At 47.4% G+C, this 12,608-nt stretch overlaps 1 long non-coding RNA gene across 1 annotated transcript; it reads left to right on the plus strand.

The window, feature by feature from the left end:
* The first annotated feature begins 383 nt into the window (after nucleotides 1-383).
* On the plus strand, nucleotides 384-7,000 carry LOC140002063 (uncharacterized). Its single transcript, XR_011807909.1, has 2 exons — nucleotides 384-1,280; nucleotides 5,997-7,000. It is a non-coding gene; the product is annotated as an uncharacterized lncRNA (long non-coding RNA).
* Nucleotides 7,001-12,608: the final 5,608 nt, after the last annotated feature.

A 12,608-nucleotide genomic window follows, 5' to 3' on the forward strand; every position in this document is an offset into this window, starting at 1 on the left:
CCCCCGCCCACACGAACGCCTCTTAACGACGGTCTTTAGCTAGGCGATAATGGTCTCCACAAGGCACGGAGCGCTCTGCAGGAGGTCGGTACACACCCAGACCGACTGCCCGTTAAAGAATGCAGCGGTTCAGGTCACCGGATGCAGGGAGTGTCAGAGCCTGCTGCTGCCGTCGGCGGGAGGCAGAGACACTGCGTGCGTGAGATGTGAGCAAGTGGATGACCTGATCCGCATGGTGGCGGAGCTCAAGGAGGAGGTGGAGAGGCTGAGGGCCATCAGGGAATGTGAGCGGGAGATAGACTTCTGGAGCAACTCCCTGCAGGGCCTCAAGGAGAGGTACCGGGGTGAGACACCCCAAATGGGGGTGGACCCCCTGCCCTGTCGCCGTCGGACAGAGGGAGGGGATCTGGGAGTTGAGGAGGAGTGGAGACAGGTCCCTGCGCGACATGGCAGGCGATGCCTGTAATACACAATAAATGTTTGTTCATTGTCTTTTGTAAAAACAAGGAGTTCTGTTTGAGGAATGGGAGTTGTGAAAACTCCCTGCTGAAGTAAGGAGCTGTATAATGCTTAGCTAGACACTATGAAAATTCCTTTGCTTAATGTAACAAAAAAGAGAACCCTCTCCCCTTCTCTCCTTCTGCATCTCAGTAGCCTCTTTTGTTCAAAAAACACTGCTGCAAAGTTCATGTAACCGTCTCCTGATAAGTTGTTAAACTAGTGTATCAACACCCTGCCTCCCTGTCTCACGCTGGGCCAACATGACCAAATAAAGAAAGAAGTTGAACCACAACGCCGAGGAAGACTACGGCCTTCATCTTCACGACCACCAGAGGGACAGAGACGACCCCCTAGCAACAGTGCGCGCAGTCGCAGAACATACCCGGACGTGCTGCGTAATCCTGAAATCACCAAGATATAAAAAGGGACCCTGGGGGGGGTGAGGTGCGCGCCGTTGGCGGAGCCGAGACTCCCCGGCCGCCCAGCGCTGTTTTGCTTGCTGTTGCTTACTCAATAAATTCCTTTCTATTATTAAAGCAATGCTCTCTGAAAAATTAATTAAGAGGGAGCTTATAACAAATTTGGTGCCGTGACTCGGATGAAGGCAATCTGATTGAAAGACCTTTGGAGGGGGCGCCCCGCTGATTTCAGCGGCCTTCGCTAGGACTACTTTCATTCAAATCCTTCACCGACGAACCCTAAATTCGGCAGCAAGCAAATAAAGCCGGCAACCCCTAGTAATCTTTGTGCACGAAGACCGAACGAAGACTCAGGAGTGAGTAAGTATAGGCCGGTGATCCGTTCGGTTGGGGTTGGGTATCCTGGAGCGTAGCGTTGTGAGACGTCCAATTGCGGACAAAGCGAGTGCAGACCCCTCGGTAGTGCGGTTCCCACATCCCGCGAGGGACTGGGCCACGAAAAGGGGGAAGCGATTTGTGTGTGTGTGTGTGACGGCGCTCCAGAAGATGGGACAGAAGAAGAGTAAGCCTTCTGGTCCCATGGGCAGGGTAACGTCTGATGTTAGGTTACCCTGGGATTAATGATTAAAAATTGGCAGGATTCCCCTTTTAGGCGGGGAAGCAATAAAGTAAAAATGATACATTATTGTGTTGAAGTTTGGGGTGGTAAACAGATTCGAGGAGACCACCTTTACTGGCCTGTATTTGGGTCCTTTGAAGATTGGGTTTGCCAGGCCCTAAATATTTATGTAAACTCAAAGGAACCTTTTAGTTTGGAAGAAAGTGAATATGGACATTTGTGGATCAGCTTGGAAACTCAAGCCGATTTATATCCTCTAAAAGAAAAAGGAGGGGATGGGAGGCAGAAGAAAAACCGAGAATTAGAGATCCCAGCCCCACTGTCTCCCTATATTTCACCACCACCACCTGCAGCCCCTCCGACTCCCGGGCTTCCTAATCCGCAACCCCAGGGAGACTCTGATAGCGACTCTGACTCTAGCGTTCAGGGACCAGTGACTAGGAATATGTGGCTGTCCCCATTAACTCTGGGGACGTCCGAGATTTTAAGAAAGAGACAGGAGGAGGGTAAGCGAGCTTTAATGGCAACTGGCACAATGTTTCCAGCTGCTGAGGAATAATTCTAACTGGAATAATAATTGTACATTGTATATTGTATATATAAAAGCCGGGGCATTTTTGTTCAAGTGTTCTTTTATACATATGTTAATATGTAAATATGAAAATATAAGAACTGCCATTGAGGTGTATGTTTAAGGGAACAAAATTTTCCCAGGCATATTATCGGTTCATCAGGTTTAAATGTTCCCGGTGTAATTGTCTACAGGCAGTTAATTTCCAGTGGTCTGATTTTACTTGTGTATCTATATATTGTGGATTTTGGAGGGATTGGGATTGACTAGTAAAGAGCTTCTAGGAAAACGGTGGAATATTAACCACTGCAGATTACAATAGGAAAAGTTCAAAGCAAAGAAATCCCGAGGAAAAGCCCCCTAGGATGTATACTAACACATTGAAGGGATATAGTGGGGTAAGAGGGTACAGAGAGTAAAAGAACCCTTATTAAATATTGTAATCAGTGGTGGCCACTTTATAAACTAGAGGATGGAGCGGAGTGGCTCCTAAATGGAAGTATTAATTATAACACCATATTACAGTCAATGTTGTTTTTGTGGAAAGAAGGAAAACAGGATGAAATGTTGTATATTGATGTTGTTTCAGCATCTTGGAGGGAAAAGGTACGGAATTAAGTTGGCCCCTGACTGAGCCTTTGATGTCGGCATTAGAAAAGTAAAGGCTAGAGAAAGATAAAGGAAGTGTTAAAAGGTTTGTTGAAAGTGTTAAAGGTATTCGAAGTTGAATGAGCAGGGAAAGGTGATGTAGGCATTATCTAAGTAACAGTCTAGAAGTTTTGGTATATTTTCATATTTGCTGTGGTGTTTGTTCAGTTTCCCAAGCATCAGGGAGGGGGGAACAGCCTGCTCCACCAGGGGCCTCTCCAGCGGCCGCAGGGGGGCTTCGGCTCCAGCGCCTGGAGCGCCTCCTCCCCCTCCTTCTGCACTGACTTTGGTGTCTGCGGGGGGGGGGTTTCTCGCTCTCCCAACTGCTGTTACTTGTAAAGTATCAGGGATTAAATTAACTAATGAAACCCTAAATGTGATGGGGGTAGAAGGGACTGGGATAACAGTGCCACTTTTGGGGGATACCAAGCTGAGACTAGGGGATAAAATGATCATTGGGCAATTACTGTATGTATCCAAGGCAGGGACTAACTTGTTGGGAAGGGATTTGATGATTAAATTGGGCATTCAACTAGTAAATTGTTAGACTAGAATAACAGTGTTATTAATGGAGTGCTCTCTGGCCCTGAGAGCAAACATACATGTATATTCACCTCTGACTGGAAAGACCCTGAAATGGGTGCGGAAGCAACAATATAGGTGGACAATTTTACCTCAGGGCTATACAGGGCCACCTATCTATTTGGGTAAATTCTAAAAAAGATTTTGGAGCAATTACAACCTCCCAAGGAGGTATTAATGTTACAAATATGTGGATCATTTTAAGGAAAATCGATACTCCCTGATGGGAGAGAAATGCTGAATAAAGTGATAATGAGGCAAATATTAACTGTTTTACATCAGAAGAGTCATTGGGAGGTGCAAGCAATGTGTGATGTTGTTCTAAGAAAGCATGTCTGTGTAGGAATATATACTTTAGGGAAGCACACATGTAGAGGATGTACTACTATATGTCAAAAGGTAAATAAAAAGGCCTTCTGTAACCTATCTAGAGGGGGACGGGAGCCAGGGCTTTGACCTTTCCAAAGTATACAGGTAGACTTTACTGAGTTACTTGTTTGTCCTAATTGACCACGTGACTGAATGGGTGTAAAGCTTTACTGCAAGGATCAAAGCAGGCCTTAGAGATTGAGTGGGATTTTCACAGCCCCTGGCACCCCTCCTCTTCTGGAAAGGAAGAGTGAATGAATGGTGAAATTAAGAAACAACTAACAAAACTTGTGCTGGAAACTAAGGCTTCTTGGGTAAAATGCTTACCCCTTGCACTGTTAAACATATGGACACAGCCCAGAACTGATGTAGGAATTTCTCCTTTTGAAATGCTATATGGTATGCCCTATGACTTGGAACTGCCACTTGATCACCCTCAATTCTAATTAAGACTTGGAAAGAGACTGCTTTAACACCACGATGGGGAAGGCCCCTATGTTGTTTTGCTTACCACAGAAACGGCTATTCGAACTGCGGAGAAAGGATGGACGCATGCCAGCCGTGTGAAAGGACCAATCCGGGAAGGTAAATGGGAGGCAGCTCCAGGCCCTGACGACTTGAAGCTGACACTAAGACGGACTCGATAAGTATTTTATATTATCTGTGTATCGTGGGAAGGGGAGGAGGCCCTGTTTCAAAGGCTCCCTAGTAGGTTCCCCTGAAGAACACTGCTGCTGCCAAGAAGAACCGATACCTTGTAGTTCGCTGCAACCGAACTGACAAGCGAGGCAGAGAAGTGAAAACGGTGGGGGACTGAGGGGCCGACAATTTAGATGGGCTCCAACCACCTCCTACGATACATGGGAGTCAGTATCATCATTTTGGTCAGCTATGGGTCTGCGCATCCCCATCAGCCTTTTAAATGGAGCTTGATCAGATGGAAGGATCAATTCGTCATCCAGCAAACAACGACAGCGGGTGCTCCCAGTTTCCGCATCACATTATGTGACCTGGTGTCAGTGCAGCCATGCTTTAACCGATCAGGATTTTATTTCTGCCCAAGTTCTAACCCAGGAAAGGGGTACTGTAATTACCCGAACATGTATTATTGTGCATACTGGGGGTGTGAAACCATTGCTATGGACTGGACACTCAGGGCTGGTCGGAATAAATTCTTACAAGTGGGATATGGGCCGCAAGGTTGTAACCAACAAGCAGGTCCCCGTTACAGGTGGTGAGGGCATGGTATAGGGTATACAGGAACCTTCCATGGAAATAAAGAAATTTGCAAGGTTCTATATATAAATATAACAAACTTGGATGATACTAGCTGGGTACTAGGAAAAATGTGAGGTGTCAGATTTTACAAACACAGAACAGATAGGGGAGGACTCATACTAATGAAAAGGAGGATGCTGATAGGCCCCAGGCAGTAGGACCAAATGAGGTATTGTCAGAAAATGTCCAGGGAATCCAGCCTGCGGAAAATACTACACTTCCAACCCTCGGCAGCCCTACGAGCTCAGGTAAAGCCGAGAATGATAACATAGCTGAGAATAACATATGGGGGGGTCATGAATGCCAGCTACAAATTATTAAACAAAACAAACCCAAATGTAACAAAACACTGTTGATTATGCTTTAGTATAAGGCCTTCATATTATGATGCTATCGGGAATCCTGGGGAGCCCTCCCGCACAAACGAGAACAGCCCTCTACATTGCAGTTGGGGAAAAGACATAAGGGTAACACTAACACAAGTCACTGGAGGTGGTAGGTGTGTGTGCACGGTTCCTAGTGGGAAGTGTCACCTATGTAATACCATGGAGAATGGAAAACAATCAGCCGAGTGGTTAATCCCAGCCAACAATGCTAGGTGGGTTTGTTTGTGAGTGGGCATAACTCCTTGTCTATCACTAAAACTCTTTAATGTGTCTCGTGATTTCTGTATACAGGTGATAATTATACCAAGGATTCTATACCACCCTGAGGATTATATGTACACCCAGACACAGTGGAAAGTCATCATCTGGAAAGATGGGAACCATTCACGGCTCTAACTTTGGCCACCCTAATAATCCTGGGAGGAGCTAGAGTGGGGACCAGGGTAGCCTCATTGGTTAAACAAAATCAAGAATTTACTTCCTTATGCATTGCTGTGGACGAGGACCTGACCCAAATTGAACAATCCATCTCGGCCCTGGAAAATCTATCAGGTTGCTTTCAGAGGTAGTGTTACAAAATCGTAGGGGATTAGATTTGTTTTTTTTTTTTTTTTTTACAACAGGACGGGCTGTGTGCAGACCCGAAAGAGGAATGCTGTGTGTATGCTGATCACACTGGAGAGGTAAGAGATACAATGGCAAGACCCAGGGAAGGGTTGAAAAAAAAAAAAGGAAACGGGAGAATGAAGCCCGACAGAGCTGGTACGAATCTTGGTTTAATTATTCACCTTGGCCTACTACTTTATTATCAACAATAACAGGACCTTTGTTGTTCTTAATAATAGCACTAACTTTTGGACCATGTATTTTTAATAAATTGATTGCGATTGTAAAGGGACATTTAGAAGCGGCACATTTAATGCTCATACATGCCAGATACGAGCCAATAAGTACCAATGAAGGAATCGAGGAAACATTAGTTCTTAGTAGCCAGGCATTGCAGAGCTTCAATGAACAAAATGAGTAACTAAAAGAAAAAGGAGGGATTGTAATACACAATAAATGTTTGTTCATTGTCTTTTGTAAAAACAAGGAGTTCTGTTTGAGGAATGGGAGTTGTGAAAACTCCCTGCTGAAGTAAGGAGCTGTATAATGCTTAGCTAGACACTATGAAAATTCCTTTGCTTAATGTAACAAAAAAGAGAACCCTCTCCCCTTCTCTCCTTCTGCATCTCAGTAGCCTCTTTTGTTCAAAAAACACTGCTGCAAAGTTCATGTAACCGTCTCCTGATAAGTTGTTAAACTAGTGTATCAACACCCTGCCTCCCTGTCTCACGCTGGGCCAACATGACCAAATAAAGAAAGAAGTTGAACCACAACGCCGAGGAAGACTACGGCCTTCATCTTCACGACCACCAGAGGGACAGAGACGACCCCCTAGCAACAGTGCGCGCAGTCGCAGAACATACCCGGACGTGCTGTGTAATCCTGAAATCACCAAGATATAAAAAGGGACCCTGGGGGGGGTGAGGTGCGCGCCGTTGGCGGAGCCGAGACTCCCCGGCCGCCCAGCGCTGTTTTGCTTGCTGTTGCTTACTCAATAAATTCCTTTCTATTATTAAAGCAATGCTCTCTGAAAAATTAATTAAGAGGGAGCTTATAACAATGCCCTCCCCTTCCGGCCCCACCTTCCCAGGTGCCCTTACAAAACAGGTTTGAGGCCCTGGAGATTGAGAGACCAGCAACTGAGGAAGAGATAGAAAGTGTTCCCAGGAGGATGCCTAGGGTGAGGAGGTCGACTCTACGCATCAGGACTGCCTCCACCAAGAAAGAAAGAAGGGTGATTGTCGTGGGAGACTCTATCCTTAGGGGGACAGAGGGCCCTATTTGTCGGCCTGACCCTACCCGTAGGGAAGTCTGCTGCCTCCCTGGGGCCAGGGTCAGGGACGTTGCCAGGAAGCTCCCCAACCTGGTACGCCCCTCTGATTATTATCCTCTCCTGATAGTCCAGGCGGGCAGTGATGACATTGATGACAGAAGCCTGAAGGCTATCAAAAGAGACTTTAGGGGGCTGGGACGGTTAGTGGACGGAGCAGGAGTGCAGGTAGTATTTTCGTCCATCCCTACGTTGACAGGGAGGGGTACGGAGAGGACAAGGAAAGCCCACCTGTTAAACACATGGCTCCGGGGCTGGTGCCTACGCAGAAATCTTGGGTTTTTCGACCATGGGGCAGTTTACTCAGCACCTGGTCTGATGGCCGTAGACGGGTCCCTATCCTTTAGGGGAAAAAGGATCCTGGGCCAGGAGCTGGCGGGGCTCATTGATAGGGCTTTAAACTAGGTAAGAAGGGGGATGGGGCTGAAGCAAGGACTGTTGGGGCTGTGCCAGGGGGAGCAATGGCAAGGCCGGAGGATAAGGTAAAGGCCCAGCTGAAGTGCATCTACACCAATGCACGCAGCATGGGTAACAAACAGGAGGAGCTGGAAGCCATCGTGCAGCGGGCAGGCTACGACTTGGTTGCCATCACGGAAACGTGGTGGGACCAGTCTCATGACTGGAGTGCTGCGATGCCTGGCTATAGGCTCTTCAGAAGGGACAGGCAGCACAGAAGGGGTGGCGGTGTGGCTCTCTATATTAGAGAGTCTTTCGATGTTGTAGAACTCGAGGCTAGGAATGACAAGATCGAGTCCCTTTGGGTTAGGATCGGCAGGGACAACAAGGCTAGTGTCCTGGTCGGGGTCTGCTATAGACCGCCGAACCAGGATGAGGAGACGGATGAGGAGTTCTACAGGCAGCTGACAGAAGTTGCGAAATCGTCGGCGCTTGTACTCGTGGGGGACTTCAACTTCCCTGACATATCCTGGAAGCACAACACAGCCCAGAGGAAGCAGTCTAGGAGGTTTCTGGAGAAAGTGGAAGATAGCTTCCTGACGCAGCTGATTAGTGAACCTACCAGGGGTGGTGCCCTGCTAGACCTTCTCTTCACAAACAGAGAAGGACTGGTGGAGGATGTGATTGTCGGGAACAGTCTTGGGCAGAGTGACCACGAAATGGTGGAGTTCACTATTCTTGGCGGGGCCAGGAAGGGAACCAGTAAAACCACTGTATTGGACTTTCGGAGGGCTGACTTTGGGCTGCTCAGGACACTAGTTGGTGGAGTCCCATGGGAGGCGGTTCTGAAGGGCAGAGGGGTCCAGAAAGGCTGGGCGCTCTTTAAGAGGCAAATCCTAATGGCGCAGGAGCGGTCTATTCCCATGCGCCCAAAGATGAGCCAGCGGGGAAGAAGACCAGCCTGGCTCAACAGAGAATTGTGGCTTGAGCTTAGGAAAAAAAAGAGGGTTTATAATCTTTGGAAAATTGGGCAGGCCACTAAGGAGGACTATAAGGATGTAGCGAGGCTGTGCAGGGACAAGATTAGGAAGGCCAAAGCTCATCTGGAGCTCAAACTGGCTACTGCCGTTAAAGATAACAAAAAACGCTTTTATAAATACATCAACACCAAAAGGAGGACTAGGGAGAATCTCCATCCTTTACTGGATGCAGGGGGAAACTTAGTTACAAGAGATGAGGAAAAGGCGGAGGTGCTCAATGCCTTCTTTGCCTCAGTCTTTAGCGGCAAAACCGGTTGCTCTCTGGATACCCAGTACCCAGAACTGGTGGAAGGGGACGGGGAGCAGGATGTGGCCCTCACCATCCACGAAGAACTGGTTGGTGACCTGCTACGGCACTTGGATGTCCACAAATCGATGGGGCCGGATGGGATCCACCCAAGGGTACTGAGAGAACTGGCAGAGGAGCTGGCCAAGCCCCTATCCATCATTTATCAGCAGTCCTGGCTATCCGGGGAGGTCCCAGCTGACTGGCAGTTAGCAAATGTGACGCCCATCTACAAGAAGGGCCGGAGGGCAGACCCGGGGAACTACAGGCCGGTCAGTTTGACCTCAGTACCAGGGAAGCTCATGGAGCAGATCCTCTTGGGAGTCATCATGCGGCACTTGAAGGGCAAGCAGGTGATCAGGCCCAGCCAGCATGGGTTTATGGAAGGCAGGTCCTGCTTGACGAACCTGATCTCCTTCTACGACAAAGTGACGCGCTGGGTGGATGAGGGAAAGGCTGTGGATGTGGTCTACCTTGACTTCAGCAAGGCTTTTGACACCGTCTCCCACAGCATTCTCCTCAAGAAACTGGCTGCTCTTGGCTTGGACTGGCGCACGCTTCGTTGGGTTAGAAACTGGCTGGATAGCCGGGCCCAAAGAGTTGTGGTAAATGGAGCCAAGTCCAGTTGGAGGCCAGTCACTAGTGGCGTCCCCCAGGGCTCGGTGCTGGGGCCGGTCCTCTTTAACATCTTCATCAATGATCTGGATGACGGCACTGAGTGCACCCTCAGTAAGTTTGCAGATGACACCAAGCTAGGTGCGTGTGTCGATCTGCTCGAGGGTAGGAAGGCTCTGCAGGAGGATCTGGATAGGCTACACCGATGGGCTGAGGTCAACTGCATGAAGTTCAACAAGGCCAAGTGCCGGGTCCTGCACCTGGGGCGCAATAACCCCAAGCAGAACTACAGGCTGGGAGAGGAATGGTTGGAGAGCTGCCAGGCAGAGAAGGACCTGGGAGTGATGGTGGACAGTCGGCTGAATATGAGCCAGCAGTGTGCTCAGGTGGCCAAGAAGGCCAACGGCATCCTGGCTTGTATCAGAAACACTGTGACCAGCAGGGCTAGGGAGGTGATCGTCCCCCTGTACTCGGCTCTGGTGAGGCCGCACCTCGAGTACTGTGTTCAGTTTTGGGCCCCTCGCTACAAGAAGGACATCGAGGTGCTTGAGCGGGTCCAAAGAAGGGCGACGAAGCTGGTGAGGGGCCTGGAGAGCAAGTCCTATGAGGAGCGGCTGAAGGAGCTGGGCTTGTTCAGCCTAGAGAAGAGGAGGCTCAGGGGTGACCTTATTGCTCTGTATAAGTACATTAAAGGAGGCTGTAGCAATGTGGGGGTTGGCCTGTTCTCCCGTGTGCCTGGTGACAGGACGAGGGGGAATGGGCTAAAGTTACGCCAGGGGAGTTTTAGGTTAGATGTTAGGAAGAATTTCTTTACTGAAAGGGTTGTTAGGCACTGGAACGGGCTGCCCAGGAAGGTGGTGGAGTCACCATCCCTGGAAGTCTTCAAAAGACGTTTAGATGTAGAGCTTAGGGATATGGTTTAGTGGGGACTGTTAGTGTTAGGTTAGAGGTTGGACTCGATGATCTTGAGGTCTCTTCCAACCTAGAAATTCTGTGATTCTGTGAAATACAATTAGATAACATTTCATTTACTGGGGCTAGCATCCTTTATTATATTAACATCATGCTCAAATTTTTATTCTAAAGTTTATTTTAAAAAATCCATTATTTCTAATGATAAAAGAACATAAAGTGAAGGCATCCAGTATCTACCACACTGTGTTGGGTTTATGAGGCAAGGTTTTGGCAGAGATTGCCCTCCAGACTGTGGAGAAGACCACAGTGAAGCAGTCCTCCTGCAGACCACGGAGGCCCCTGCAGCAGTTGGTTGTGCTCTGAAAAATGCTGCTGCCCATGGAGAGCCCACACAGGTGTTTTTTTGGCAGAACTGTGGCCCAAGTTGGGCCCATGCCTGAGCAGTCTGCTGCTGGAGGACTGCACCCCACTGGAGCGTTCTTGAAGAATGGCAGCCAGGGAGAAAGGGGAACTTGTTAGGAGGAAGGAGTGACAGAGGCTACCTGTTACGAAGAGACCACAACCTCCACTGCCAGCCTCTCACACCATTCAGGGCTCAGGGTGCTGAGGTGGAAGAGTTGGGAGTGAAGTTGAGCCTGGGAAGAAGGAGCAGGTGAGGGGCAGCTGTTTTTGTTTTGTTTCTCACCACGCTTCTCTATTTTTACTTTACAATAAACTATAATAAATTTCCCCTAGTCAAGGGTTTTTTGGCCATGATGGTAATTGGTGATTTCCATGTTCTTATCACAGGTTAGGAGCTTTTCCACCCTGCCCTGTCAAGGACAGGGTGTGGGAGGCTGGAGGAGGCTAGGTGGGCACCTGGCAGTTGCCACGGTCAAGCTGTTTTACTGGTAAATAATATTCATGGTGTATTTGGGTGACCCCTGAAGAGACACTCCAGAATACAGACCCAGGTCTGTATTTCCATGAAAAATACATGCCAAAACAAGCTCATTTTAAAAATCTTACCCCCTTTGCAGAAACATACCTGTCTCTAAAGGGAAAGAGGAAAAAAACAAAGAATTAAATGAAGCATTTGCCCTGCCAATAACCATTATTTATTAATGGCAACACCTCACACATAGTCTGAATTAATCATATTGCTTACAGAGTTTGCATTTACTGCAAGGTAAGTTTTAAATTTTTATAGATGGTTAAAATACAAATGTATCCTAAATTCTCAGAAAGTTGCAAGCATAGAGGAGTAATGACTCTAAATTTCTTTACGAGCATTACGTGGGCAAAAATATATGCTGGGTTTTGACTGCGGATTGGATTCTCGTTAGAGAGAATACTTTTCTTCTTCTTTTTTTTTTTTTTTTTTTTTTTTTTTTTTTGAGCAGAATAATAAGGGTGTATTCTTATAGCTCCCTTTCTACCTCTACAATTACTTTAAAATGTTGTGAAGACTCAGCTTCTCAGCACAAGCTAAATAGGCAGTTCTTTGCCAAGATCCCTGTCCATTGTGCATTCATGAAAGCAAACATGAATGCCATTGATCCCAGCAGGAAGGCTTGCAGGCTTGACACACTCTGTGCCAAAGCAAGGGCTCTAATTAGTGATCCTTCCAGCTGGACAGTAAAGGCCTTACCCTTCCTTAGGGAATAATAAGACAGGCCATGTCTGAAGTCCCCAAGTAAGCTTTATAGAATAGGGAGCATGCAGAGAACTGCATTAAAGGCACTAAACCAGCCGACACAGGTGACCGAACAGTGAACTGTGCACTTGGCAATGAACAGAAAAATGCCTGCTACACAAGCATCATCTGGTCTTTGGTTCCTCCTGTTTGCCTGAATTACTGTCAGAATTCAAAGGACTGTAATGGATGGCGCAACTATTTAAAAGAAAGCAATAGATTTGTTGCAACAGTGATAGTTTTGAATATCTTCAAACCTTTTCTTCAAAAACAATGCTTGTTGACAATATAACATACCAATTCATAACATCACCATTCTTTGCAGAATAATGATAAAAAACTCATTAGCAGTAACAGGCTTTGAAAAATAGG

This window comes from Anas platyrhynchos, chromosome 3 (assembly GCF_047663525.1).
Source record: "Anas platyrhynchos isolate ZD024472 breed Pekin duck chromosome 3, IASCAAS_PekinDuck_T2T, whole genome shotgun sequence".
In the NCBI taxonomy this organism is placed as follows: domain Eukaryota; kingdom Metazoa; phylum Chordata; class Aves; order Anseriformes; family Anatidae; genus Anas; species Anas platyrhynchos.